The 25278-nt window shown below is 49.4% G+C and overlaps 1 protein-coding gene across 2 annotated transcripts in view; it reads right to left on the bottom strand.

The window, feature by feature from the left end:
- IL17RA (interleukin 17 receptor A) overlaps window positions 1–25278 on the bottom strand; it is a 395542-nt gene that overhangs the window by 192079 nt on the left and 178185 nt on the right. The window lies entirely within an intron of this gene.

Below are 25278 nucleotides of genomic sequence, written 5' to 3'. Positions count from 1 at the left end.
CATGTGAGTGGGCACTGGTAGGATCCTGCAGCGTGCTGGGGTATAAATTCCACTGCAAGAGGAAAAACACACTTGATGCGAGTGTCCTCCGATTATCAAAGATTGGTACTAAAAGTACCGATTGCAATCAAAAGTTACAGTGCTGCAGTACACCAGTAGAACTAATACTGTGAGCTTTGCATCCCGAACCACGGTGGTGTGCCTAAACACAGGGGGGATAGTTAGAGGAGAATGCATGTGATCCCTGTCATGATGGATATTCATGCCTACAGGAATTAATACAAGCCGACAGGATGAAAAAATGACATCCCATTTAATCGGTTAGATGGCCGTTTCCAAATTAAACGGCTCTCTCCGGTGTGGCGAAGGAGAAAAGTGAGAAGAAACAACAGTAAATATGTGCACACGTATGATTATAGATGGCGTGTCTGAGCACTCGGGCCTCTAGTTGCGTTGCTTCGATTCATAAAGTGAAGCGTAACTCAAAGTTTCAGAACTTAGTTGGCAGACCGGTGATCGCGCATTGCTATCGAGCACTGTTGGGTCCTAGACGCTGCCGGGAGTGACGGCTCAAAGGAATTCCTCCGTCGTACAGCGTTGCCTAGGTAACGCTTGGTTAAAATAGTCCTGGTGGCCATTTTGGAGTGGCTGACTCGACATAGAACAAAGCCGTTGCCATGGTGCTTGCCAAGGCGTCCTGAATCAGGAAATGTGTGTATGAAGACACTTAAATCTTGGTAGACCCCACGATCGAAATACCCAAGTACACCTACATCTGTGGAGCTATGTTACTGTTAAACCGTGTTAGCAGCTCTGTTGTGTTTAACATATCGGACAAACCTAGTCAATAGGTACAAGATCCAAAATACGTGACCAAACATGGAACATGATGCATTCCGCAATTTGTATTGATAGTAAAACAAATCAATCATCATGCCACCACCAAACATATAGTTCGTGGTGGTTGAGGGGTGAGCTCCCTTAAATGGTACTCGATTGTGACAGGCAGGGCAAATGCAGTCTATAAAACACCCGGGTGGAAAAAGGGCCCTGTGGTGTTTATGATAACATTGATGAGTGAATCATAATGATTTGGTGCAAGTGTGCGAAAAGCCCCACATCTATAGTCACAGGTGAGCCAGTCAAAGGGGAGTGAATTCTATTTGGCTAAGTGATAAAAATTGCCGAGCATAGCCTGTTGGATATTTTTCAACAGGGCGGGCAACGCGGACGTCCGAAGAGTAGACCACCTCAAAAAGGCCAACAGATGAGGATCCGCCAGTGGTACTCAAATCAACCATGAACCACCAGATCCCCATCTTCATTCTCTTCTCCAGAACCATTGGTGAATCATAAAGAAAACTTCTGGAAAGATCTATCTTTCGTACCCTCTACCAAAGCAGATCCTTTTCAGGCTGTGTTGGAGCTCATAAGATTTTTTAGAAACATCAGGCTTAAATACTTTGAGATATATCTACCGAAAAACCAGATGGTGGCCAGTAAACAAGACGGATTGGGGAACATCACCAACAAGAACATCACAGGTTTTAAACCCAAATCTAGCTTCATGCCGCCACCACCACATACGATACCTGCAGAATTCGACACCTTTGAAAAATTGGTTACAAGAACTCTCACTGAAGGCTTGAACAATAAGAACCATTACCAAGACAACCTGACTCGTGAAGAGAGGACAGCAGTAACAGAACTAGACCAAGACAAGTGCATTACGATAAAACCAGCGGACAGGGGAGGGGTATTGTCATTATGGACACCACAAACTACAACAATGAATGCCTATGTTTACTCTCCGATAGGGCTGCTTACAAAAAACTTGACCAAGACCCCACAAAATGACTGCAAGAGGAGATCATGAACTTAACCAAACATGCAGAAGACGAGGGATGGATATGCGAGGGGGAACGTCAATTTCTAAACAAAACAGGTTATCAAGTCTGTTCTTTCGAGAGAGGGGCGCCCGCTACCTTTGCAAAACAATTTTTCAAGGAACCTGGGATTGGTCTCCTGGGGGCAACCAGACGTGGTCTCCCTCTCACTGTGCTTAGAGAGGCATCAGCTTCACCTCACTGATGATCCCCAACAAGGGTGAAACACGTGTATGGGGTTGCTGGTGGTACTCTCGTTCAGGTTGGAATTGCCATTGCATTTCAGTGCTGGACTGCCCCTGGGCAGGACAAAGACTGATATGCAAATGGATATTTCCCATCTGTGAAAGGCACAGTGAGTAAAAGCAGTGGCTGCGAACTCTCAAGTGGTTAATAACCACTGAACAGGTTATCAAGTCTGTTCTTTCGAGAGAGGGGCGCCCGCTACCTTTGCAAAACAATTTCTAAACAAGACACATCCCAGGATACCCGCTTTTTACACTTTACCCAAGATACACAAGAACGCGACTCAGCCACCAGGAAGACCGATTGTCTCCGCCTGCGACTCCCTGCTACAGCCACTCTCCCTTTACATCGATTATTTCCTCAAACAATTCGTAGGGAAAATGGACTCCTACATCAAGGATACCACAGATGTAATACAGATTCTCAAGGGAGTGATCTTATCACATGACTGCATCATAGCAACTATGGGTGTGGAAGCTCTCTATACCTCCATCCCCCAATTAGAAGGATTGGAGGCTTTGAAGACATGTCTCGAAAAAAGGGCAGACATCGTCACCACCCCCACCAACTTCATTTTGGAGTGTGTGAGGTTGGCCATGTCCGAGCACTTCTTGAACAATTCTACCAACAAATAAAGGGAGTAAGTATGGGGGCAACCTTTGCTCCCGACGTGGCCAATCTTTACATGGCGCAATATGAAGCAGACCACATCGCCGCCAACACTAACCCACACAAGGACAGCATATTACTGTGGCGTTGTTATATAGACAATGTCCTGCTAATATGGACTGGCACTAAAGATGATCTTGAAATCTTCCATCAATGGCTGAATGGATGCAATGGACATATCCGCTTTACCATACAGTGGGATTACCAAGTCGTGGATTTTTTAGATCTCTACATCTACAGGTCAGGCAACTCATTGAAAACGTAACTCTTCAGAAAACCGACTGACAGCAACAGCTTGCTCCATTTCTCGAGCTATCATCCCCAAGGGCTGAAGTACAATTTGCCATATGGGCAATTTCTCAGGATTAGAAGGAATTGTTTGGAAAAAGATAAATATGAAAAACACGCCAATATCCTACAGGCTAGGCTAGCCAACAGGGGATACCCAAAGAAATCCATCAAGAATGCACAGAAGAGAGCTGCAAACATGGAGCGCAAGGTCTGCCTGACACCTAAGACCAAAACATCAATGGATCGAATATGTGTCACCACGTACAGCCCACTAAGCGAACTGACAAAAAGTACCATCAACAAGAATAGGCACATGATTTGAAATGATGGCACTCTGGATAAAAAAACAGTCTTTGCCTTTCAAAGAACAAAAATCTGAGAGACACCTTAGTGCACACCTACATTGAACCAACTAAAGTACAGAATACACTGTGGAACCTACCTCCTGTGACAGGACATTTCAGCTGTGGACAAAGTGTGGCCTGCTGTTCAACCTTCCCCTCTAAAATGTTCATCCATAACAATTTCCGTTGAATACTCAAAACACACACCAACTGTAACAGCAAATTCGTCATTTATATCATCAAGTGCCCATTCAATCTCCTCTACGTCGGAAAAACCATTAGACCAATCAAGCAGCGCATTTCCGAACATAGATCATGCATTAAAAACAAAATACCGGACAAGCCCCTAGTTGAACATTACAGCAAGATGGGACATTCCAACGAAGACATTTTCTGGTCAATAGTCCAACAGCTCACCCCACAAAAAAGAGGAGGTGACATCGACAGGGCACTAACACGGCTGGAGCAACGTTGGTTACACAGGTTGAACACAGTAAGGAATGGTCTAAACATCACAGTTGAGTAGAAACATTTCTGGCACAAGATGTTAACATCCATGGGTGCACCTGGCACCTCGACATGGCTATAGGTGCTGCCTTAAACTACGAATACCCCAGCGAGTACCACTAATGGTCATGCGTACAATGCTTAGATATGGGTCACCATACATATGCCCACACGAGCAATAACTGTAGGGTTCACACACTTGTCCTGGTACACGTGTAGCTTCTAGATATATGCCACAATAGATAAGCCCACACGAGGAACGACGATGCTGTTCGCATGCTAGGTCCCGGAAATGGGGATTGACATTGTATTTATCCTGTGGACGGGGTGAGCTCTTTTAACTTGGACCACCATACCCCGTAACGATAATAAAAATATATCCTTCAGCTTCACCTAATTTTACAAACTGACATTTTGGAGCATAGCTCAGCAGCGTTTTTATCCAACAGGCTATGCTCGGCAATTTTGATCACTTAGCCAAATAGAATTCAGTCCCCTTTGACTGGCTCACCTGTGACTATAGATTCGGGGCTTTTCGCACACTTGCACCAAATCATTATGATTCACTCATCAACGTTATCATAAACACCAGGGGGGATTTTTTCCACCCGGGTGTTTTATCGGCTGCATTTGCCACACCTGTCACAATTGAGTACCATTTAAGGGAGCTCAGCCCTCAACCACCACAAACTATATTTTTGGTGGTGGCGTGATGAATGATTTGTTCTACTATCAATACAAATTGCGGAATGCATTATGTTCTATGTTTGGTCGCGTATTTTGGATCTCGTACCTATTGACTAGGTTTGTCCGATATGTTAAACACAACACAGCTGCTAACACGGTTTAACAGTAACATAGCTCCACAGATCTAGATGTACTTCAGTATTTCGATCGTGGGGTCTACCAAGATTTAAGTGTCTTGATACGCACATTTCCTGATTCAGGAGGCGTCATCATGCCATTGGCCAGCACCATGGCAACGGCTTTGTTATGCGTCGAGTCAGCCACCCCAAAATGGCCGCTAGGACTATTTGAACTAAACGTTACCTAGTCAACGCTGTACGACAGAGGAATTCCTTTGAGCTGTCACTCCTGGGAGCATCTAGGACCAGACAACAGTGGTCCATAGCAACGAGCGATCACCGGTCCGCCAAGTAAGTTCTGAAACTTTGAGTTACGCTTCACTTTATGAATCAAAGCAACGCGACTAGAGGCCCGAGTGCTCACAGACACGCCATCTATAATCGTACGCGTGCACATAGTCACTGTTTCTTATCACTTTTCTCCTTCGCCACACCGGAGAGAGCCGTTTAATTTGGAAACGGCCGTCTAGCCGACTAAATGATGGCATTTTTTCATCCCTCTCGGCATGTATTCATTCACGTAGGCATGAATGTGCATCACAACAGAGATCACAGGCATTCTTCTCTAACTATCCCCCCTTGTTTAGGCACACCACTGTGGTTCGGGGTGCAAAGCTCACAGTATTAGTTCTACTGGTGCACTGCAGCACTGTAACTGTTAATTGCAATCAGTACTTTTGGTACCAATCTTCAATAATCAGAGGACACTCATATCAAGTACATTTTTCCTCTTGCAGCTTTAGAATGTATACCCCAGCACGTTGCCGGACCCTACCAGTGCCCACTCGCATTGGACTAATGAGGAACGGAGTGCGCTGTTTTTTCACATTGAGGTAAGATGATTATCACACCCTCTTTTATCTAAATTATGAGAGACATGTCTCCATGCTTTTCAATAGCCTGACAGCCATCTTTGTCTTCGTCTCCAAAGGCAGCTGGCGTCCACCAAATAACTGGTGCCATCACTCTCCTACACTAGCAACAGGAATACAGCTTTCGAGCACCGCAGCAAAGTTTTGCATACAGTAAGCCTAGCGATATGTTTTTAACTATATCGCTTTTATTTTAATTATAGCATTAATAGCTTCATGTTACTGAGGAATTATGATATTAGATCACACACCTTCTGAACCACACTTCCCTTGTCATTATTTCTTGACAGAGTCCCGCAGGACACTCCCCTCGTCAATCAATCTTACTGTCCTGATGAAGGCCAGCCACATGCAAGCTCCACCAAACAGCTTTATTCTTTTGGCCGAAACACAATAGCGTCGACGATATTCCCCACCATCTCAGTGTCCATCATTAGCACTGAAACTAGTTCACTGTGCCCTTGTTTCTGTACTCGCATGTTATTTGTATATTGTATCCCGTCGATCAAAAAGGAGAAACATGTTTTATGTTCACTCATATCCAGTCTATTTTTTATATACAAAATTGTAAATTGTTAAGTGTCCCTGGTTGTTGCTCTTTGACTATAACAAACAAATGTATATTAAAAATCTCGGGGTCAACAAAACCCCTTGTTTGACTCTTAAAAGACCTAGAGATTTCTTTCATCCCATAGGAGTACAGTTACGGAACTAGGTTCTCTCGCACCATGATTATTATTTTTTTTTAAAGTTGTTTTAATTTGCATTTCTTTAAACATAAAAATCGGGACTAAACATTGTCCCATTGTCCCCCCCTCCCCTTTACCCCCTCACCGGTTATATAGTTCTTAGGTGGTCCACTGCTTCTATTTTTCTTTTCTGGAGTTATCCTGTGAATATGTCCAGTATGCGGATTTTATGCGGGCACCATTGGAGCATGTAGTCGCTCTGTAGATATTCTATTGTTTCCCCCCCCAGTCTGTTGCAAATCTTTGTCTATCCCCCTGTATGTTGTAAGTGATTTTTTCCATTGCCACATATGTCCATATTCTGTGCAGCCATTCCTGTTTGGTTGGGGGGAGCTTTTGTTTCCATTTTTGTGCTATTGCTAGCCAGGCCGCTATAAGGAGACCCATAAAGTTTCTCTTTTGTATTCTTGTAAGTGTCCTATCTCTCGGGTCCCACATGCCGCACATCCACACTTCCTCTCCCAGGTTTGCCGTTTCCTTAAAGATGTTTTGCATTTGTGATTTCACTTCTGACCAGAAGGGTTACAGTTTCATACAGCCCGACCAGATAGGTCTCCAGTTTCCTATTGCATCGCATCCTCTCCAGCATTTTAGGTTTATAGTGCTGAACATTCTGTGGAGTCTTTCTGGTGTGTAATGCCATTGGATTATTATTTTTGTCCATGCTTCTCTGGTTTGGATCACCCGTGTCCATTTGGGGATTATTTGCCAGATATATGTCCACTGTTCTCTCGTGATGTTTTTCCCTAGTGTGGTTTCCCATTTCTTCATGTACAGCCATGTTATATTTTCAGGTTGTACATTTATGAATTTGTATAAGGTGGAGACGAATTTCTTTTCTCCCGTTTGGGTCATCATGTACGTCTCAAATGGTGTATGTGTTCTTGTCAAAGCATGAGTTATTCTTGGCGTATTGAGCCAGTGAGTGAGCTGATTGTATTGGTATCTGTCCTTTTCCTTTAGACCCAGTAGGTCTTGGCATTCGGGAAATGTTCTGATGTGTTGTCCTGTAAACATATCTCCAACTTTTGTGCATTCTGCTGATCTCCACTTCTGGAAAGGAACAAGTTACTTACCTGTAACTGTTGTTCTCCAGCATGGGTCTGGCATGGATTCACATGCTCATGACTATTCCCTGTCGTCAGGCCGGGAATCCTCAGTATAGAAAAAAAATCAGTATCAGTTTTGTTTCTGATCTGTCTTTCTTAGTAGTAGCCAATCACTGGTCTCTGGGTCATACTGCCCCCAGCCAATGACTGCCCTCGCCCTAAGCCCCGCCTCCGGCAGCCATCCTCAGATTTGGTAGCACGTAAAGTGGCAGTATGACCAAGTGAAGAGCCACAGAGGGGTAGGCGGGAGGGTTTGCATGTGAATCCATGCCAGACCCATGCTGGAGAACAACAGTTACAGGTAAGTAACTTGTTCCTTCTCCAGCATGGGGTCTGGCATGGATTAACATGCTCATGAATAAGAGAATACACAGCAGTACACACATGCACAACCACGGGAGGTGGCAACAGGCTCAACATTAAGCAATACAATAACTCAACATTAAGCAACTCTTACCTCCTCACCAGGCTCACCTTAGGCGAACAGGTTGCGCAGCACTGCTTGGCCGACCCTGGACTCCTCCCTGGAGTCCAGATCGACGCAGTAGAATCTTGTGAAGGTGCGCGTCGACCTCCACGTCACAGCCCTGCAGATGTCCAGCAGGGTCACACCAGACAGGAACGCTGTGGTAGCAGCGATCGCTCTGGTCGAATGGGCTCTCGGATGGCCGGGAAGCTCTCGGTTTGCCAACCGGTGACGGTGCATGAGGCAGCCGGAGAGCCATCTGGAAATGGAAGTGTTCGAGAGAGCCTTCCCTTGATTCACAGTCCCAAAGTTCACAAACAGCTGTGATGTCTTCCGAAAACTCTTCGTGCGGTCCACGTAGAACTTCAGCGCTCTAGCTACATCCAGCGAGTGCAAAGTCCTCTCGGCCGGCGACGAAGGTGACGGGAAGAAAACTGGCAACACCAAGGGCTCGTTGAGGTGGAAGTCCGACGGCACCTTGGGAATAAAGGATGGGTGTGTCCTCAGCACCACCCTCGTGTCATGAAAAGTCAAGTATGGAGGCTTGCAAGATAGGGCCTGGATGTCTCCCACTCGTCGTGCGGAGGTGATGGCCACGAGGAAAGCTGTCTTCCATGACAGAAACTTCAAAGGCGCCGAATGCATAGGCTCGAATGGGGGCCCCCATGAGCTTGGTCAGCACCACATTAAGTTCCCACGCCGGGGCAGGAGCCTTCACCGGCGGGAATGATCGGAACAGTCCCTTCATGAATTCTTTCACCAGGCGGTGAGACCACAAGGACGCCCGACCCGTCGTCCTGGTATATCGGGAGATTGCAGCCAGATGTATTTTGATGGAGGCGTGAGCCAGTCCAGCTTTGGCCAGCGACAGTAGGTACGGCAGTACTTGAGGGGCTGTAATCCGCAGATGGTTAATCTTCTGTGCACGGCACCAGACAGAGAACCTCTTCCATTTATGTCTGTAGCACTTGAGTTGAGGACGCCCTGGCCTTTGCAAAAACCTCTCTGCAGTTGGCCGGGATGTCGGACCCTCCAAACTCTAATGCTGCAGGAGCCAGGCCTGCAAGTTCAGCGACTCCGGGTTGTGGTGAAGAATGGCGCCTCCTTCTCTGGAGAAAAGGTCTGCATCCGCCTGCAGCTTGACTGGTGGGGACGTTGACAAGTCCAGAAGGTCCGGGAACCAGATCTGTCTCGGCCACGCCGGTGCGACGAGGATCATCCTGCACCGGGACCTCTTGAGCTGGTTGATGAGCCGGAGCAGCAACGGCAGCGGAGGGAACGCATAAAGAAATAGGCCATCCCAGGGGAACGAGAAAGCATCGGCCATGCTCCTCGGCTGGGAGAACCTGCTGGCGAACCACCGGCACTTGGAATTCGTCGCCGTCGCAAAGAGATCAATCTGGGGTTTGCCCCATCGTCGGAAGAGTCGATCCACTTGATCCTGGCGTAGTTCCCACTCGAGGCTTCCTTGGATAGGGCCGGGGACCTGGTCCCGCCCTGCTTCCGGATGTAGAACATCGTGGTGGTGTTGTCGGTGAAGATCCTCACCACCTTGCCCTTGAGGGACGGAAGGAAGGACCTGAGGGCCCAGAACACAGCGCGTAGCTCCAAGATGTTGATGTGGAGAGACTTCTCCTCCGGGAGCCAAAGGCCTCTCGCGTGAAGATCTCCGGAGTGCGCTCCCCAACCTTCCAGGGAGGCGTCCATCGTCACCGTCACCTGGTGAGCTGGGGTCTGAAAGTCTGTGCCCGCCGACAGATGGGAGCGGGTACCCCACCACCGGATCGCCTGACGGAACGTCTCATTGAGAGGGATCCTGTCCTCGAAGCTGCCAGTCGACTGGATCCAGCGGGCGTCGAGGAACTCCTGTAAGGGTCTCATCCAAAGCCTGCAGAGGCGCACCACATAAATGCAGGAGGACATCATCCCGAGTAGGGACTTGATAGATCTTACCATGGCCATGTCCATGGCCAGCAAACGCTGCACCTTGCCCAGGATGGTCCTGGTCCTTTCCTCTGACGGCGAGGCCAGCCGCGCCACTGTGTCGAGCTTGGCTCCCAGAAACAGGGCGACTTGCGACGGAACCAGGTGGGATTTTGGAAAGTTGATGGAGAATCCCAGGTCCGTGAGCAGCTGGACAGTCTTCGCAGTGTGCTCCACGGCGAGTTCCCTTGTCCTTGCCCGGATGAGCCAGTCGTCCAGGTAGGGGTAGATGTGGTTCCCCTGTAGGTACAGCCGCGCCGCCACCGGTGCGAGGCACTTGGTGAACACTTGGTTCCGACTTCAATTCGAATGGGAGGGCCTTGAACTGGTAGTGCCGCCCTTGGACCACGAACCTGAGGAACTTTCGGTGTCTTTTTAGAATGGGAATGTGGAAGTACGCATCCTCCAAGTCCAACGACGACAGGAAATCGCCCTCCTCCAGCTGTCCCAGCACATGCTGGAGGGTGACCATACGGAACTTCTGTGCTTTGATGTACTTGTTCAGTCGTCGTAGGTCCAGTATGGGGCGCCATCCTCCTGTCTTCTTTTTTACGAGGAAGTACCTTGAGTAAACTCCGGAGCCCCGAAGCCTCTTTGGGACGAGCTCGATGGCACCCTTCTTGAGCATCGCCCTTACTTCCAACAGTAGTTGAGGGAAGGGATTTTCCTTCCTGGCCACGGGTGGAACGCGAGGGCACTTCTTCTGAAACTCGAGGGCGTGCCCTTGGGCCAGGGCGTCCAGCACCCAACGGTCTGTGGAGATGGACTCCCACACGCTGACTAACCTCGCCAGCCGGCCTCCCACCGGGGTGCTTCGGCGGGGGCCCGACCCCCCGGTCGGTTCAATCTTGTTTGGAGGCCGCCTTGCCCCCTTGTCGACGACGACGGGCACCACCTGCCTTGCCGCGTCCCCTGTAGGCTTCCTGGGACAAAGATCTTGCCGCTTGGCGGTAAGTGGAGGAACCACTGCCGGATCCCTTGGAGGCACCTTGTCTGCCTCCGGAGCTCCGAAAGGACGGCCGTCGTCGTTGGAACCCTCCCAGTGCCCGGGCAGTCTCTGTGTCTGTCTTGATGGCCTGAAGGGACTCATCAACCGCCTTCTCAAACAGGTTGTTCCTGTCGAAGGGCATGTCCAAGACCTTGGTTTGTACGTCCTGGTGGAAATCTGTGGCTTTGAGCCATCCTCGTCGTCTCAAGCAAACGCTGTTGCCCAACTGACGGAAACCGGTGTCGGCGATGTCCGTTGCCACCGTGATGGCGTGGTCCGAAGCAATCTCCCCCTCCTGTAGGATTTCAAGGGCCTCAGCCCTTTTGGCGTCCGGAAGGAAGTCTAACAGAGGAGCGATTTTGAACCACAACTCCCTGTCGTAGCGGGCTACGATAGCCAGGGCGTTGGCCGCATTGATAGTCGTCGCTGCGGATGAGATGATCCGTCGCCCCATCGTGTCCAACTTCCTGCCCTCGCCGTCCGGCGGGGAAGTTGATGTTGAGGCCGATGCCCCCCCAGCTTTCATCTTTGCCGCCGCCGAGACGACTGAATCCGGGGTAGGTTGTGCCCGAAGGCACAAGGGGGCAGCGTCGGGGACCCGGTACTTCTTCTCGTACCCGTCCCTCTTTGCCGGCGCCGTGGTAGGGTTCTTGAGGAGGGCGAGCCCCTCATCCCAGATGTCATCAAGAAGCGGTACGGCGAGGACCGTCTTCCTTTTAGCCTCGTGCCGTTGGTAAAGGAACCCTTCTTTCTTCTTTTCTTCTGGGCAGAGCTGAAAAAGCCTGGATGCCCTGGAAATCATGGCATGAAAGGATCCAATCTCGTCGGGCGGGGACGCCCGAGCAGGGGGCGACGGGGGACACGTCCCGTCGTCGCCTCCGTCGTCATCTGTACCTGTCGTAGCCGTGTCCGTGCCTGTATCATCCCCGTGGGTAGTAGACCGGGGGGAAGGCAGAGCAGGCCGTAGAGGTGGGAGAGGTGGCGTAGGATGCGTCGTCCTCCTCTTATGCGGTGGACTCTCCGAAGGTCCTGGCTCCGGTTCCCCCATTGGGTCTGGCTCAGGTACCTCCGTCGGGGGAGGGGGCAACCTTGTCCTTATCTATTTAACCGAAAAATGAGAAAAATCTCCTGAAAAAGCGCGAAAACGCAGCAAAAGCTCGAGAGCTACAGCACGAGGACTCCCAACACTTGAACGTGCGGTAAAAATCTGAGGATGGCTGCCGGAGGCGGGGCTTAGGGAGAGGGCAGTCATTGGCTGGGGGCAGTATGACCCAGAGACCAGTGATTGGTTACTACTAAGAAAGACAGGTCAGAAACGAAACTGATACTGATTTTTTCTATACCGAGGATTCCCGGCCTGACGACGGGGAATATTCATGAGCATGTGAATCCATGCCAGACCCCATGCTGGAGAAGCTCCTTTTTCGGCCCTAGGAGGAAATTCTGGGTTGTCTAGGATTGGGGGCTGGATCTATCGTGAGAGTTTCCTTCTTTGTCGCTCTGTCCCACACTTCCATGATGGAGCTCATAATCTCACTTATTTTGAGGTTTTGGGCTCCGGTCTGATCCATAGGAGATGGCGCAGGTTTGTTCTTGCGATTGCTCTGTCCTGTGCCTCCCACCATTTCTCCTATGTGTCGGTAATCCATTCGTTTAGGACCCACAGTTGTGCTGCCTCATAATATTTCTTAAAGTGCGGGAGCGCCATCCCTCCGTCTGTTTTATGTGCTGTGAGCACTTGTTGCGACAGTCTTGGTGTCGTGTTTTGCCAAATGTATTTTGTAATGATTTTGGTGAGAGATTTAAAGAACGTTGTCGGTATACGTATGGGGAGCGCCTGGAAATAGTACAACAGTTTGGGGAGTATCGTCATTTTAATGACTGTTATTCTGCCCCACCAGGATATTGCAAGTAGGTTCCATCTGTGCAGATCCCTTTGTATGTTCCCTAGGAGTTTCGGATAGTTCCCTGTGTAGAGGTTCTCAATCGTGGATGTCAGTGTGACTCCGAGGTATCTCACCCCGTCTACCGCTGATTGTAGGTGGAGATCTTCCGTCGTTCTGCATGTCTCTCTTTTGTCCCCAGCCAGGACCATTACTGACGATTTCTGCTTGTTAATTTTCAGGCCTGATATTGCTCCGAAGTCATCTATCTGTTGAATGAGGTGTCTTCCTTGGTTCTGTTATTGTCATCAGCATGTCGTCTGCGTATGCCGCTGTTTTGTGTGTTCGTCCTCCCATTTCTATTCCCTTTATGTCTGGGGTCGCTCTGATCTTTGCCAATAGTGGTTCGAGGAAAATAGCGTATAGGAGTGGCGATAGAGGGCACCCCTGTTTGGTGCCTCTTTCTATTCTGATTGAGTCCAAAAGTTCTCCATTTACTGCTATCCTGCCCGTTGGTGAGGTATAATTGGCTCGAATCATGTTTATGTACGTGTTCCCCAAGCCCTTTTTTTTTTTAGCATCGCAAAGAGCATGGACCATTCCACTCGGTCGAACGCCTTTTCTGCGTCCACTGACAGGATTGCTGCTGGGGTTCTCATGATCCCGACTTTCTCTATAAGGTGTATTACTCGTCTGATGTTGTCGTGGGTTTTCCTATTTGGGATGAATCCCGACTGTTCCTGATGGATTAGTCTGGGGAGTAGTGGTGATAACCTGTTGGCCAGAATTTTTGTGTATAGTTTGGCGTCTATATTAATTAGGGCAATGGGGTGATAGGAGCTCGGATTTTCTGGGTCCTTCCCCTTCTTGTGGAATACTAGTATCTTTGCCTCGTTCATTGAAGTCGTGATATTGGACATCTCCTTAAAGGTGTTTGAAGAGGTCTGTTAGAGTAGGTGTTAATAGATCCGCGTAAGTTTTATAGAAGGCTGCTATGTAGCCGCCTGGTCCTGGCGCTTTGTTTTTTGGAAGTTCTTTGATTGCCGGTGCCACCTCCTCTGATGTTATTGGATTGTCCAGTGCTATCTGTTCATCTTTTGTTATTGTTGGCAAGGTTATTTCTTGCAGAAAGGCTGCTTGTTTCTCTTTGATCGGACTCTGTGTTGTGTATAGTGTCTGAAAAATGTTTCTGAATATCTCTTTAATATCTTTTGTTTGCGTTTTCTTTGTTCCTTGTCCGTCTTTTAGCGCTTGAATCGTTTGGTTTTGCTGTTTGCTTTTTAGTTGTCTTGCTAGTAGTTTATCTGCATTGTTGGATTTCATCGCATACCAGTGTTTTGTGTAGAGAAGTTGCGTCTCCACCCTTTTGGTTCTTAGGAGGTCGATCTGACTCTGGACGTGGCGATATGCCCTTTTTACTTTCAGGGACGTGTTCTTAGTCATTTCTTCTCTTATTTCTTCCAGTTTTTTCTCTAGTTCGCTTTCCCATTTGTATGCTTGCTTGTCTTTTTGCGCCTTTAATGCTATTATTTGTCCGCGTATCACCGCTTTGAGGGCCTCCCAGACCGTGGACGGAGTTTTGAATTTATAAATATATACCCCCTTGAGCAAATCAGGGCCTAGCCAGGTGCCCCTTTTTTACTCTTGGAGAGACAGCCATAAATTCCTGGTGTAAAACCAACGCCCTGTCTCTGACCCTCAATAAAATAGATACCACTGTCTCTTTACAACTGGACTAGCCCCTAGGTTAGGCACTACTGCAGGATCCTCCTTTTCCATTGCCAGGGGTTATATCATTGTGTGGTTGAACCACTTTCCTGTCAGTGTTCCCAGCCCTTCATGAAGGAAAAAGAACAAGTGGCCTTGCCGGGCACCATGCTCCCCTGTGCAAATGATCAGATTGTGTTAATATAATATGTGGTATAGATGAACAAGTTACTTTCTTACCTGGTAACGTTCTTTCGATGGGATGGTCCGACGACGTATTCCATATCTATGACAGGCAATGTTCACAGCTGTGCTGCTTTGGAAAATCTCTGGCGTCTGCGTCCTGCGTCGATGACGTCGATGCGCCGTCCCCGAGGACCTCCTCCGACGGCCAACGTCACCCGATGTGATATGTAGGACGCACGATGCCCATAGCCTCAGTTATAGTTTTTTCCCAGAACGTGTGCCACCAGTTTTCTGCCAGTCAGACACACAAGGCCTTGCGGAACGCAAGCTGCAATCGCAAAAGAAATTCTGCAGCGGGGAAGGCAGGGAGGGAGCGATATGGAATACGTCGTCGGACCATCCCATCGAAAGAACGTTACCAGGTAAGAAATTAACTTGTTCTTCGAGGGGATTGGGTCCTCCGACGTATTCCATATCTATGACAGACTCCCAAAGCAGTACCAAGCAAGGAGGTGGGAAAGAATTTAGAATACAAATTTAGCATGCCCAATCAAATTGCGGAATAGAGAACTGCCTTGCCAAAGGCCAGATCTTGCCCTCTGATGGAATCTAGGGAATAGTGACGTACAAAAGTATGTACTGAAGCCCAGGTGGCTGCATCACAGATGTGACGAATAGGAACTCCCTCTGCAGAGCAGTAGACGCAGCCACTCCTCTGGTAGAATGGGCCCGCAAGCCAGCCGGAGGGTCCTTACCCGCCAAGCGGTAACACTCGAAGATAGCTAAAATAATCCAACGAGACAAAGTCTGTTTCGTCACAGCTTGTCCCAAAAGCTTTCCAGCGTAACCAATGAAAAGTTGATCGTCCACTCTGACCCGGGACATGCGCGAAATATGAAAGCTCAACGCTCTCCGAGGATCAAGCCTATGGAGCCTCTCCTCTTCCTTACCAGGATGTGGAGGAGGATAGAACGCCGGAAGAACCTTCTGGCTCAAATGAAATTCCGAAACCACCTTCGGAAGAAAAGAAGGACGAACTCTAAGGACAACCCTGTCCTTATGAAACACAGTGAAGGGTTGCTTAACTGAAAGTGCCTGTAACTCACTCACTCTGCGAGCGGAAGTAACCGCAACCAAAAACACAGTTTTCAGAGTCAACAGCCTCAAAGGGCAAGAATGTAAAGGCTCAAACGGAGCACCCATAAGAAACTTAAGAACAAGGTCCAAATCCCAACCTGGCACCAAAAAAAGATGACGGAGGGAACACATTAGTGAGCCCTTTCAAAAACTGCGAAATTAAAGGAATCTTAAAATAGGAACACTCTTCAGACGAGCGCTTAAATATGGACAGCGCCGCCAGGTAACCTTTAATGGTCCCCACTTACAAGCCCCAGTGGGCCAAAGAAAGCAAAAAAGACAAAACCATGGGAATGTCACATTCAAAAGGATCCACATTCTGAACTCTGCACCAGTCGCAGAACTTTCTCCAACGGCACAGAGACTTTGTTGCCGGCCGCCTGGCCGAGAGCAGCACCTCCATCACGTCTTCAGGGAGGTCCCAATCCTTATACCTCAATCTTTCAGAAGCCAAGCATGAAGATTGAGGGATCTGACCTCTGGATGGAGAACCTGACCCCCCTCCCGTGAGAGCAAATCGTCTCGGTAGGGAAGACGACGTGGAGGGCAGATGCACAAGTCTAGAAGGTCCGGGTACCACGTCCTTCGGGCCCACGCCGGAGCAATGAGGATTATCCGGGAACCGAACCTCTGTAACCTCCGCAGCACTTGCGGGATGACGGGGACTGAAGGAAACGCGTACAGTAGTGGGAATGACCACTCCACCACGGACGCGTCTCCTAAGGCTCCTTTTGGAGGAAATTCCCGCGAGCAAAACCTTTCGCACTTCCGGTTGACACTGGAGGCGAAGAGATCCACTTGAGGGGTCCCCCAAAGGGCGAAGATCTCCAGGAGAATCTCCTGAGCCAGCTCCCACTCGTGAGAGATCGTGCTCTGCCTGCTCAGAGCGGCCGTCTCGTTGTCGTCTCCGGCCAGATGAACCGCCGAGATCGAAACTTCCTGCTGGATGGCCCAGAACTCGAGCTGCATCGCCTCCCTGCACAGCGGAAGTGACCCTGCCCCCCCCTTTTTGTTGAGGTAGTGTATGGCCACCGTGTTGTCCGTTAGAATCAGGACACTCTTTCCGCGCACAGTCGGCAGAAAAGCCTTCAGGGCTAGCCTGACGGCCCTCAGCTCCAACAGGTTGATATGTAGTCTGGACTCCGACGGAGACCAACGACCGCTGACTGTCAACTCGTTGGCATGAGCTCCCCATCCCGTGAGGGATGCGTCCGTCACGATCGTCACCTCCGGCCAGGGCAGCCAAAATGGGGCCCCTTTCATCAGATTGCCCTCTACGGCCTACCACAGAAGGTCCCGGGCAACCGAGGGCAGCACCTGAACAGGGTCCGACAGCCTGCCGGAGGACTGAGACCACTGGAGCTTGAGTGCCCACTGCAAAGATCTCGTCCGCAGACGAGCCTCTGGCACCAGAAGAATGCAGGATGCCATGAGGCCGAGCAGTCTCAAGAATTCGGACGCTGGGAGATTCTGGGCAAAATGAAACTTGTGCACCATCTTTTGAATGTGAAGAGCCCTCACCTGAGGAGGAAAACACTGCCCCAGGGACGTGTCGAGCACTGCTCCGATTTACTGGAGCCGCTGCGTTGGTGTCAAATGGGACTTCTTTAAATTGAGGGAGAAGCCCAGCCTGTGAAGGGAGTGGCAGGTGACGGACAGATGATCCAGGACTTGCTCGGGAGAGCTCCCCCTGATCAACCAATCGTCCAGGTAGGGGTAGACGTGAATCCCCCCTTTCCTGAGATGCGCTGCCACCACCACCATGAGCTTGGTGAAAACCCTCGGGGCGGAGGTCAATCCGAACGGCAGGACCCGAAACTGAAAGTGCGAATTGCCAACCGCGAACCTCAGGTACTTCTTGTGCTTGGGATGGATCGGCACATGGAAGTAAGCATCCTTGAGGTCGAGAGACACCAACCAGTCCTGAAGTTGAAGGGCCTGAAGGACTTGAGAAAGAGTCACCATCTTGAACTTGTCCTTCCTGAGGAGTTTGTTCAAACCGAGCAAGTCCATGATGGGGCTTAAACCCCCAGTCTTTCTTTGAAATCAAAAAATAAGGGGAATACCATCCCTTGTTCCTCTCCGCTACAGGCACCAGTTCTATGGCGCCTTTCTCCAGCAGGGCTTGAATTTCCTGCGCAAGGAGCGGATCCGGACTCTTCAAAGAGAGGTTCCCTGGTGGATTGTCGTGAGGCTTCTGTCGAAAAGTAAGACAGTAGCCGTGGGTTATGATCTCCAGAACCCACACATCCGAAGTAATGGCTTGCCACTCTACAAGATGCTGCGCCAGCCTTCCCCCCCAACCGGCGAACCATGGGACCTGGCCTCATGACTGAGTGGTAGCGACTGCGGCGTTGCCTGAGGGCAAAGAGGCAACTGCCCGAGCGGCCTTGGCACCTCGAGTACCTTTGTTTCCACCTCTGGCACTCTTACGATGGCCTCTTTGACTGCTAGCTCCTCTCGCTTTACTGAAGGACGAGTAATAGCAAAAGGAGCCTCCCCTCCATTGCTGTCCCCTAGGACGAAAAGGCGGAGGTTGGCGAACTGCAGCGCCCAACGACTTCGCTGCAGCTTTGGAGGTCTGCAACCGCTCAAGGCTCTCGTCAGCCTTGCTGCCAAAAAGGTGTTCACCATCAAAGGGCATGTTGAGGAGCCGGGACTGCACATCAGGAGCGAACCCAGACTTCCGCAACCATGCAAACCTGCGCATTACGGTGCTCGCCGCCATGGACCGGCTGACACAATCCGCCAAGTCCAAACACGACTGAACGGCCTCACACATGGCATCCTTGCCATCCTGAACCATAGCAAGGAAACCATCCCGTTCGTCCACTTCGGGAATATGTTCAGCCGCTAATGCAATACAGTTCCACAGAGTGTGTGTGAAACGAGACAAGGCACATATGGAGTTGGCCGCCTGAAGCGCCATACCCCCAGAAGAAAACACTTTCTTCGCCCCGCCGTCAAAACGTTTGTCATCCCTATCCGGAGGGATGGTAGGATACAACACCTGCTTTGCCGGGGCCGTAGCCGCCTGCACCACCAAACTCTCCGGGGTGGGGTGCCTAGACAAGTAGCAGGGGTCGCTACTGACTGGACGGTATTTTCGCGACAAAGACTTGCCCACTGCCGGGAGACTCTCCGGAGCAGTCCAAGCCGCCGCCACCCTTCTCTGCAGAGCCATATGAAAAGGCAAAACCGGGTCAGTGGGAGGACCGAGATCAAGGATGTCCGTGAGATCATCCTGAACGAGCTCCCCTGGGGGAGCTGACCAACCCAAGTACTCGGTAACCCGAGACATAAGACGCCGATAGGAAGAATCGGCATGTGTGCCAGGCTCCGGCCGACAAAACTCCACTTCCGGAGAGGTGTCCAGTCCACTGGCATCATGCAGCGACTGCCTCAGGTCATCAAACTGGCTATGGCCCGAGATAAGGTCATCTGGAACCGTAACCGGAACCAAGCCGCCATCAGAGCCTTCATCACCCTCTGAAATGTACTCCAGGCGGGGAGAGGAAGACCTCTGCGGACCAAAGCAGTGCCAAACCTTAGCCATAGCCTTTCTAGGGGCAAACCCCGTGCCACGGGGCCCCTCCAACACCACTGCCTCAAAAGGCGTCGAGGGCGCCGAACGAGTCGGCGCCGGCGTTGACAGAAAAGGCACCGACGTCGAGCGAATCGGCGTCGACGTCAGCTGCAGCGCCGCCAGCATCGACACAGTCCTCGAAGCCGGGGCTCCGAGCGTGTCTCTCGACAACCTGGGCACGGACAGCGTCGACGACCCCCTCGGAGGCGGAGCCTTGAGAGAAATCGCCGACGACCTCGGCGCCACAGGCGTCGACGTCTTCTCCGAAGACGGCACAAGATCACGCGGTCTCGAGCGCATCGAGGACCGGGTCCTGGAACGGGCATGGCGAGAACGGCTACCCTTGTCCGAGCGGGACCTCTCCCGCGAGCCGTGCCGACCACCCGAGCCCGAAGACGTACGGGCGGTGTCTCTCGACCGGTGCCGACCGACCCCACTCCGAGGCGCGGACGGACCGGTGCCCTGCGATTCCAGAATCGCTAGCATCTGCTTCCCGAAGGAAGCCCATTCCTCCGGTGTCGCTTGCATGGAGGGATAAGCGACCCGCCGACGGGCGGAGTCCTCGGAAGAGGACGGGGAAGGCGACCTATGTCGGCGCTTCCTGGAATGCCTAGAAGAGGCAGAGGAGTGGCGAGACCGACTCCTGGAAGGAGACCCGCCGGACTTCCGACAACGACGCAGAGAGTCACCCCTCGAGTCATCGGTCGAAAGCCTCGCAGTCCTCGCCTTCCGGGGCTTAGACACCCGGCCTACCGACAGCTTCTTCTTGCGTTCCCGCAAGGCCTTTGCAGTGAGCGACTAGCAGTCGACACAGTCGTCCGTATCGTGGGCCTCCCCGAGGCACCAGAGGCAGGCGTCGTGCGAGTCCGTGACCGACATCTTGGACCCACAGTCCCCGCAGTTCTTGAAGCCCGGACGCGGGGTCGAAGATGAGAAAGACATCGCCACGAACAGGTCACAACAAACTGAACGGGTTCAACGAACCGAGAATAGAAAACAGCAAACTCCGAGTCGAGGTGTACCGAGATTCACGAAGCGAACACGTTGGCGGAAAAAACGGAACTGAGGCTATGGCGTCGTACGTCCTACATATCACATCGGGTGACGTCGACCGACGGAGGAGGTCGGAGGGGACGGCGCATCAACGTCATCGACGCAGGACGCAGACACCAGATATTTTCCGAAGCAGCACAGCTGTGGACATTACCTGTCATAGATATGGAATACGTCGGAGGACCCAATCCCCTCGAAACTTAAATACATAGTATTTGTATTTGCAGACTTTATCCCAAGTAGGTCTTAGAGGGCACTTGTGAGATATAATCCAGTATGAGTCTGACAGCTTAACTGTGGTCCATTCATATGTAAGGAAATAGATGAAGCCGTTTATTTTCATGGCCCCGGTCGCCTGCAGAAGGGCAATGGCAGAGAGTGCCAAGATCAGATTGGGGCGGGACTCGAATGAGGTTTGCCATTCCTATGCGGAATCCACACCTTGTGTGAAAGCATGGGAAGTAGCGCAGGAAAGAATGAATGTGGTGGCCAGCACTTACCTGGAAGCCATCAAGCATTTGAATACAGGATCTCTCCTGAATGCAAGCAGAATTTGCCCTCACCTCACAAAATTCATTTTTAACCCTGGAGTCTGCACACTTACTTATCTAACCCTGAGATAAGTGCCAAACCATGAGAAGATAACCCCAAACTGAAAGCTATCATGAATGTTCTGCCTAGGTGGCCTTAATTATTTTTTGAAAATAACTAAATGTTAAAAAATAATTAACTAATCATCTAAAGGTTATAAAATAACAAGTGGACCTACAGATGTACCCTTAGAACAATCATTTCCTTTATTCAAATTTGGGATCTAATTTTATTCACAGAATGGAGAAGTAGCCCTTTCAGGCATTAAATGTGGAATGTTGTAAGCCACCAGATCCTCTAGAAATGAAGCACCAGGTTTTTGAACATGTACCTCCAATAACACACTCTAGACATATTGGAGGATTTGGACAAACCAGTCTGAACACAGAGTAGGCAAGACCTGTACATAAGTGGGACAAGGTAATACAATCCCCACGTGGGGACGTTCAGGCCTCCTAAAGATGTAGAAGTACTTCCATTGACCAAGGTTTTGCCTCTACACCATGTCCATTAGCAGCCTTACACAGTATATGTGTGCCAGAAGGTCTGAATCGAAAATCTCTCAGAAGAAAGATTCAAACACTGAAAAAGAATGCAGACAGATCTTCTAATAATAGTATGGAAAGAAGTACCCACAAAGATTTAAAACGATGATGGGGCAGACAGCAGCCCCACAAAAGGTGTACAAAAAAACATCCTGGCCTGATTGTGACTGAACATATGTGGGTGACAGAGGGAGTGGACCTGTTGCGCAGAGAGAGATCCTAGTCAATTTTTCAAAACAGATTGCAGGCCAGGCCTACCGCATGGGCAGAGCCACTAACAAATTTAAAAGGCACGGAAGTTTAGTAGTCATAGGACTTCCACCGTAATATTAACGGGAGGGGAGAAAGGATACCGAAATTACAAAATTATTAAAAAGTATGCAACTGGCACATGCTGCTTTTTGTGACAAGATCAGTATCATGACCCTGTCTGTGGTGGACGTGTAGATCCCAGCCTGAGAATCCCGCATGTGCCATGCATGGGGATATCAGTGCCGCCCTTGGCCGTAAAACTCATCCCAGCACGTTTTCTGAACTGTATTCTTTTTCCTTTTTTTCAAAACCACTACTACCAAACAGCATCTGGGCGCAGTCACGAAAACCTGGACCGGAGCCAGTCTAACAGAATCAAGAACAGCCAGAGAATGGACTGGGAATTTCCCTGCCAAAAAGAAATGAGACACCCAATCTGCCAACCCCAGGCTGATTCCCAAGCAAATGGTGGAGTAACAAATAATGAACTGGAAGTGAGGAGAGACTGCAGCGGGACAGGAGACACAAAAACCCTCCCCTTACCGAATTTGCAACAAAACACACCAGTGCTTTAGGAAAGCAACAGAGAGAATTATCAGCCAGAGTCCTTGGCTGCTACCACACGAACAGAATCTGCAGGGGAGGAGCTTAGAGGGCTTTTCAAAGTCCCTCAACTTTGTAACTCAGGCACCGGGGAAAAGACAGGCATAGATTGCTTCCTAGAATCAGGTAGGTGCTGCAGCCAATGGAGGAAGAGAGGGAGACAGACAGCAGGAACATACTATAGAAGGAGAGTGAATGAGATACAGAGTGAGGGTTGCAGGGCGTTAGGTCAGGACGTGTGGCTGTAGACAGAGGGACCAGGAGGACGACGGACGGAGGAGTGGAGAACTGAATAGTTAGTGGCAAAACTGGAGCAGAGTGCATGTATTATGTTTCTGAGGTGTGTGTGTTTCTGAGGTGTGTGTGTGTTTCTGAGGGGTGTGTGTGTGTGTTTCTGAGGGGTGTGTGTGTGTGTTTCTGAGGTGTGTGTGTGTGTGTGTGTGTGTGTGTGTGTGTGTGTGTGTGTGTGTGTGTGTGTGTGTGTGTGTGTGTGTGTGTGTGTGTGTGTGTGTGTGATATATATATATATATATATATATATATATATATAAGGCGAGTGAGAGAGAGAATGGGGCAGGGTGTGGATAGAGTGTAGCAGAAAGAAAGGGGAGTGAAAGTGTAAAGGCGCAGAGTGTGTGGTGAAGCATAGAGAAGAGGGGTGTAGCAAAGAGCTCGAGGACAGTGGTGCATAGAGAGGTCGAGGAGTTGGATGCGGTGAGAGGTGAGGAGAGGGGTGTAGGTTAGTATTAGGATATCAGAGAGAAAAGGAAGGGAGAGGAGATGGTGGGGGAAAGGAAGGATGAGGATGAGGAGTGAAAGGAAATACTAACTATAGCATATGAGATTTCCCATCAAGCCACATTACAATCTTGAGGATTGTTAGGATAGGGCCTCTCTAGAAAATCTTCAGAGGGAGTCAGATAGATAAGGGGGTTGTCTTTAGGCCCTCATTACAAGCTAGCAGTTGACTGGTGTTGCGGATTGCTAATCGGGAACCCGGGATATAGGGACGCTTGGGTTAGGGAGGTAGGTTTAAACCCAGGGGAGACAAGTTTATCCCTCCCCCGTTTTCCAGCACAGTGCATCCCACATGGTACTATCTGTCAGTCTTTATACTGAATAATCTACCCATTGATGAAGAGAACAGTCAATGCATCTTAAGCTGTATTTAAGATTTAAAAAAAATAAAAAATGTGAATCTTCCTGGAGACTAACAAAGTTATTAAGGCCATATGTCACACTAAATGATTGGAAAAGACGATATTGGAGACGATTATATGAGATAGATATATGCTGTTATCAGTGTAGTTGAATTTGTATTATTAATGGGAGAGTATGAAGACTATATGGATCGATTAGGCTTTGCCGAATTCCTTTTGCTGATAGCAACTTTATAGATTTATTTTCGCCAATGTTACCTTTTTTTACTACAAAAAGTGGGGCAGACCCCCAACAACACGCCCCTCTTATCGCTTACTCCTTTATATACCTTACACATACTTACCATCTGTGGTAAAAAATACAAATAAAAAAAAAGGTTAAGAATTCCACGAAAATCCATTCAGTAAAGTTGCCATTTGGCAAAAGTGACGAATACTGAATGTCTAGGTATGTCTAAGGTGGACGCTATAGCAAAGACAGTAAAAATGTGCATGATGAAAATATCATGGAAACAGTAAGATTTAAGCACATATTTGGACTACAAAAAAATAAACTTTCAAAAGGGGAGCATTGAGCAGAAGATTGGATAAAGTTCACATTATTTTCAAAGCAATTAAATAATTAAAACCTATTTGTCTACAACTGAAATGCAGTGTGTTAGCAAATGCAAGGTGCAGTACTTCTTGAGAAATACTGCCATAACAGGTTTGGCTATCCAGTTCATATTCCAAGTTAGGAATTTGCAACCCTTCATAGCTGGATAACTGGCCACTACTGTACCCATTTGTTCCAAAAGTGTACTTCTCTCCACACGGATTTGGGTTGTTCGACCGAAGTGCAATTATTTGCGGCAGAACTGACCGTAGTCGATTTCTCCGCGAATCACTTTGCACTTATGCCAAACATAACCTAACGTCCCTTACACCACCCCCAACCCCCATCGCCTGCTTACCTGCTTGCTCGCCTCTGCTTTCCCTGCGGCGTCAGATACGTCCCTCTAACGTGGGTCGGACCAGTCACTGCAGGGTCCCTTTTTCTTTTTTTCCCCCTTTTTTTGGGTCCCCCGCCTCCAATGTTCAGGAAGCAGAGGACACCACCGCAATCCCCCCCAAGCCAGAAATACCGAACATGGGGAGCGGGGGACACTGCTGCAACCCCTGCTCTACATGTTCAGTATTTGTTATAATTGATTGAATGCTACTGGCTGAATTCGGTCAAATGTCCCATTCATTTGATTATATATATGAGCAAATTGGCTAATACCGATGCAGCACCCTGCAGCATTGACAATCCTGACATTTTATTAAAGCTCTTGCTTTGTCAGTCAAATACTTGGAGGTACCCCAAAGCAATAACTCTCATTTGAGGAGACTTTTTTCAACCTCAAACAAAATGATGATTTGAGCATCTCAGGTTTCAGAACCTTCCACAAATATCCTTTTATCCCAATGGCCCTTGTCATTTCCCCTTTCTGCCTCGGTGAGTCAGGGTACACTTGGGTTTTAAGCAAAACAGGAATAACCAATTACATGCTGCAGTCCAAAAATGGAAAATGAATTCACAATGGCAAGAGTATGCTTCGATCACACTCATGAAAA

The sequence above is a fragment of the Ambystoma mexicanum genome, chromosome 12 (assembly GCF_040938575.1).
Source record: "Ambystoma mexicanum isolate Mex_15411 chromosome 12, UKY_AmexF1_1, whole genome shotgun sequence".
Lineage (NCBI taxonomy): Eukaryota > Metazoa > Chordata > Amphibia > Caudata > Ambystomatidae > Ambystoma > Ambystoma mexicanum.
The sequence above is the reverse complement of the archived record's forward strand: the minus strand, read 5'-3'. Positions and strand labels throughout refer to the sequence as shown.